We start from the raw sequence: 5,457 nt of genomic DNA, 5'->3' as shown, positions 1-5,457 counted from the left end.
AAAATGTACCTTAAATCATGGATAAGTTTACATAACATAAAGTTTTAATTTGTGGATAAGATCAACAAAGCTACCTTAATTCATAAAATAAATATAGTACTTTGAATATAGTACTCTGGATGATCTGAATCATAATTTTCTAAACAATAATCACAAAAAGTTAAAAACTTATTTTTAAAAATTAAAAATATTCACATTTTTCACTTTAATCGGAACAAAGATTGTTTTTAAAAATATTTACGTTTTTCACTCCAACAATAACAAAGATTTCAATTTTTTTTTCAGCCCAAGCAAAATGACTCTCCCCACGCGGTGTACTGACTGACATACAAGATCTTGTTAAGGGCATTTCCTATTTCCAACTCTACTGCATATTTAATGCGCTTGAGATGTAGGGGCGATAGCCACATACAACGCGCGCCGTGATGACGATCGCCCCTAATCATCACGACGCGCGTTGCATGTGGCTATCGCCCCTACATCTCAACATGCATTAAATATGCAGTAGAGTTGGAAATAGGATCCGCCCTTGTTAAGCGGGCCGCCAGTCCCGTATCAAATGTAACGGCGCGTAACATGACATGGTGGAGGAAGTTGGGGCGTGGGCCGGGTCCACCGCCGGTGGCCCGTCCACCCCATTAATACCTGTGGCCCGCCCACCCCATTAATACCTGGGTTCAATATAGTACGTGAAAACATGAGAGTCATGATAGTACGTGATCCAAAATGTTATTTTATTAAATTCTATTTTTTTATTTATTTGTTATTATTTTTTATGATAGTGATGGACTAATATTATTTGTGGAATGTACATTAGGTTAAATGAATGGATGTGATTGTTGGATTTACTTTCAACATGTAAATAGATTTTATTGAGATTTGTATATTGAAGATGCCAACTATTGACATGATTTTAATGGTGTTTTGTGCTAATAATTATAAATCATGGATAAGCTTACATAATACAATGCCTTAATTTGTGGATGAGATCATCTACTTTTATTCATGAAATTTAAAAAAAAAGACTACAATATTTACAATCTCAAATTTTTTCCTAAAAAACAAAATTGTAGGGGTCAAAGGAAGGGCTTTATGAAACCTCTTTTCAACTTGAAACAAATATAAAGAGGCATGCCATAGGTTCTCCACCACCCCAACTTAAGTTCAAATGAATGGTTTATAAAGTAGTATGAGAGATTCATCGCAACTGATTTGAGGGGTAAATTCTCCAATTTTGAACTCAATTGTTTTTCCTTAAAAATATCTTCAATAGCCACCAAATATCTATAATAGTAATCTTATTATGAATCGAGCTAATCGTATTACATGAAAGCACTTGATACTAGATAAAACTATATACATTTTTAATAACATTAACCACCAAAAATACATTTCATAAAAAATAACAAATAAAGTGATTATATTAAAATAAATTCTCAAAAAAAAAAAGAAAAAGAAAAAAACATTTTTTTTTGCTAAGTATGATTAATCTATTGTTTACAAAAAGAGAGTATTGTTACATCATTTGAGCACAGAGAGCCATCATGCCTAAGAGTTAGGCCATTTGAGCATGACTAAGTCAAAAACTGGGGGTCTGAACATGATATCCCGCGCAGGGAAACAGAGAGATACAAACAATAGACACTAGACAATAGTCCCGACACAACAGAAAGTAGACAATAGACCCGATATAAGAACATAGAGAAAGTTTGACAAACAGAGCCAGAAAGAACCTTTCCTCCTTTCCACTGGGCTTCAAAAAACTGATGGACAGCTGACACACAAGATTACTCGTCGGGTGGCTCCTCCACTATCCTGCAACATCCCTCTTTCGGTTCCTGCCTGTCCAGCTGAGCGTGAGTAACTGGCACAATGTTGATGGCACTGGGTGGCTGAGGTGTCTCGTGTTGCATATCATTAGAAGGCCTTGGAGAGTTGGGATTTTGGTCTTCCTCAGTGTGAGGCATAGGGGCACTAGGCTTGCCCTCGTCTTGGGCTTCTTCTAAGAAGAGAACAGAGACATGAGCCGTAATTCGAGGGTGAGTGAGAGAACAATTGAACGAGAAAATAGCTGAGCCAAAGGACGGCGAATTGGCGGAGTCTGGAGAGTTTGGGTCCAGGTATTGACTTGGTCTCAGAATGCTCTCTGTTCCCAGAGGAGGAGGAGCTTACCCCATGGAACCAGACCCAGCAGAAGGGCGCGAAGGGTTGCCTCGGCCAGATCCTCTGCGACTAAGCATGCGCTGGCGGGGTCTCGGCATAGCGGACGGAAGAACACGAGCAACTGTGATGAAATCTCCTTCAGTGGAAATTCCTCGACCCGTAATGAGAATGCCACGAACACCACAGGGGATGCCGCCAGTAGCTAAGGGGAAATTACGCACCTTGAGCTCTGCCTCAGGCGCTCTCCGAAGACAACATCCGGCACCTGACCCTCCCCAAGCCCAATCTTTCTCAAAACTCCGAATCATTCCAAGCAGAATGAAACACAGTAGCATGTTGCTGAAGCTGAAGCTATTAAATACGCGGGTGCCATTCCCTCGATCCTCACCCGCCATTACTATGGCAATCAAGTTCATTGCAGGCAGAAATCCTCCCGAGCAGGCGTAACTGGGCAGCGTTTTAATGCTAAGACCGAACATACGAACACCCATAATGTTAATCACCTGCGCATTGATATCCTCCCACCTGATATTCTGTCCGGCGAGCATGCTGGACAGGTGCCAACCATGCTGCGTCTTCCTCCGTCCCATCATGGTAAATGCCTTACAAATCACCCGCATCCAGGGAATACAAACATTTATTAACGAGACTACCAAAACCAAAATATCTTAGGTAGCCAAACATATTATTATCTTACATAAAAAAACCTTATTATTAATAATAATTAAAAAATATACCATACATATGCTAGATTTTCCTTCAGAAATATATAGTACATGTGATACCTAAATTTAATGCAAGATTACCTTATTATTAATAATAATTAAAAAATATACCACATACACTAGATTTTCCTTTTGATGTTATACTTAAATTCAGATGCAAGATTATGGTAAAAGTCCATCCAAAAAAAAGGTTATGCTAAAGGGTCAGTAGTTCCCATGATAAAAGTAAAAGTTTTTGAATAGTCACAAATACTAAAGAAATCACATTTATGATTAAACACTTCAATCCAAATTCCAAGAGCACCAATAATTCAAATTTGTTTATTTTTCAACTAATTAAATCATATTGGCAATGTTCAAAAGCCACGCCTCACCAAACTCACTCCCGTGTTGGTGTACTATTTGTCACGACATAAATATTTAATCACTTCCATCCAAATTCCAAGAGCACCAATAATTCAAGTTTGTTTATTTTTCAACTAATTAAATCATATTGGCAATGTTCAAAAACCACGCCTCACCAAACGCACTCCCGTGTTGGTCCACGCCTCACCAAACGCACTCCCGTGTTGGTGTATTATTTGTCGCGACACAAATAGTACAACGAATCAAATAGTACAGTGTTTAGTTGTAAAAAATATATGTTCATACCAAGGGCCGGCCACGTGGTACGTGTAAACATGAAAACATGAAAGTCAAGCTTCAACAAATTTTTGGGTGGTACCGTTTATTAATGCACTAACTTGTTTTGGGGCCGGGCACTGGGCCGGGAGCATGGAGCTACATGTGATACCTAAATTCAATGTAAGATTATTTTATTATTAATAATAATTAAAAAGTATACTACATAGACAAGATTTTCATATAGCCACACTAGATTTTCTTTCCAAAATATAAAGCGACATGTGATACCTCAATTCACATGGTAAAAAGTCAAAAAAAAAAATGAAAAAGGTTGCTTGCAAGATTATGTTAAAAGGTCAGTGGGTCCCGTGATAAAAGTAAAAGTTTTTGAACAGTCACATATACTAAAGAAATCACATTTATGATTAAACACTTCAATCTCAAAAAGAATAACTCGTCCGCCCAACAGGGCGTCCACAATATGTCATCCTCGTAACGCTGTCATTCATGTAAATTTAATACATGAAAACTTCAAAACTTGACCCTGGTTGGGAGTGTAGATGGTTTTCAAGTCCGAGTTGGGAGTGTAGATGGTTTTCAAGTCCGAGTTGTGAGTGTATATGGTTTCCAAATCCGAGTTTGGAGTTGGCCTACTTCTATATAAGGCAGGCTATGCAATTGTATTTCTCACCTCTTGCTTACGGAATTTGCCCTACTCCAGTTCTAGGTATGGTTGTATGTTTCTAATCTGTGAGATATCATTGATTTGCTCATATTCTATGTCCACGTTAAGCATTGATTCACAGTTACTTATCAATGTCCACGTTATGTATTGTTGAACTGAAGCCGTTTTTTTGCAGAAGTGGGAATCTTCTTGCCTTCGAAGGAAACAGCGGCGACAAGAACTGAAGCCGTTTTTCTTGCCTTCCAGTTTCAATATCCGTAAACCAACAACATGAACAACAGGTTCAACAGCGGCGACAAGAACGTCATTGGCTCCAACGCCCAGATTAATGGGAATCCCATTTTCGGCGACAACAATAACAACAACAATCCCGTCGTCGGCACTCCCGTCGTCGGCAACAATAACGACACCAAGAGCAACAACACCATGAACAGCAACAACAAAGGCGGCGGCAACAACAGCCCGATAAATTTGTAGAGCAACTTATGACACCAGGTAATGGCAACTTAACTAGACCAACTTATACTAAGTGGCTTTTGTTTTCCTCTCTGAAATTTATGCTTCGCTTTTGCTTCACTACTGCACTATGTGCACAAATATGTCATCGTTACTAGTTTTGGCATGAAATATGTCATGAATTTCTTTTCCTTACGGATAATTACATTGTCATTGCAGGGCAGGTATAGGAAAGAATAAATGCAGTCAAAGATTATTCGTTTATCTAAGACTGATTATGTGTTGATATATAGTTAGTATAGAGTTAAATAGTCTACTTATAAGGCATTCTTTTATCAATTCAAAGTTTTGGTTAAGTATATTATTATTGCATGTCAGGTATGGGAAAGAATAAATGCAGTTGAAGATTCTCTGTTTATCTAAGACTGACTATGTGTTGATATATAGTTAGCTTAGAGCCAAATACTCTATTTACTTATAAATAGAAGAAGATGGTCGGGTATATTGTAATTCTGATTTATGTAATGAGCAAAACCGTATATTGTAATTCTGATTTATGTAATGAGCAAAACCTAACTGAGTGGTTACTTTGTTTTAATGATTTTATGGTAAGTGTACCTATTGTTACATATTTATGTGATATCTTGCTTCATATTTCTTCACTGCAGTACATGCAGTTAAATATTTCTTCAGTGGAGTATATGCACAAATATGTCATGGTTCATGATTTTGCTTTCTTTTTGGTCTACACAAAGGCGTTATCGATTTCTTTTCTTTTGGTTTTGGTTAAGTACGTTATTATTG

The 5,457-nt window shown here is 37.7% G+C and overlaps 1 long non-coding RNA gene across 1 annotated transcript; it reads left to right on the top strand.

Annotated features, from left to right (window-relative positions):
* The first annotated feature begins 4,084 nt into the window (after nt 1-4,084).
* LOC149212945 (uncharacterized) lies at nt 4,085-5,021 on the top strand. The gene is made up of 3 exons (XR_016250287.1): nt 4,085-4,239; nt 4,373-4,692; nt 4,873-5,021. It is a non-coding gene; the product is annotated as an uncharacterized LOC149212945 (long non-coding RNA).
* The last annotated feature ends 436 nt before the right edge of the window (nt 5,022-5,457 follow it).

This window comes from Pinus tabuliformis, chromosome 1_1 (genome assembly GCF_031772625.1).
Source record: "Pinus tabuliformis cultivar Carrire ecotype Pingquan chromosome 1_1, CPIR1, whole genome shotgun sequence".
Classification (NCBI taxonomy): domain Eukaryota; kingdom Viridiplantae; phylum Streptophyta; class Pinopsida; order Pinales; family Pinaceae; genus Pinus; species Pinus tabuliformis.
Note: the sequence above shows the minus strand (reverse complement) of the source record. Positions and strands in the feature narration are given on the sequence as shown.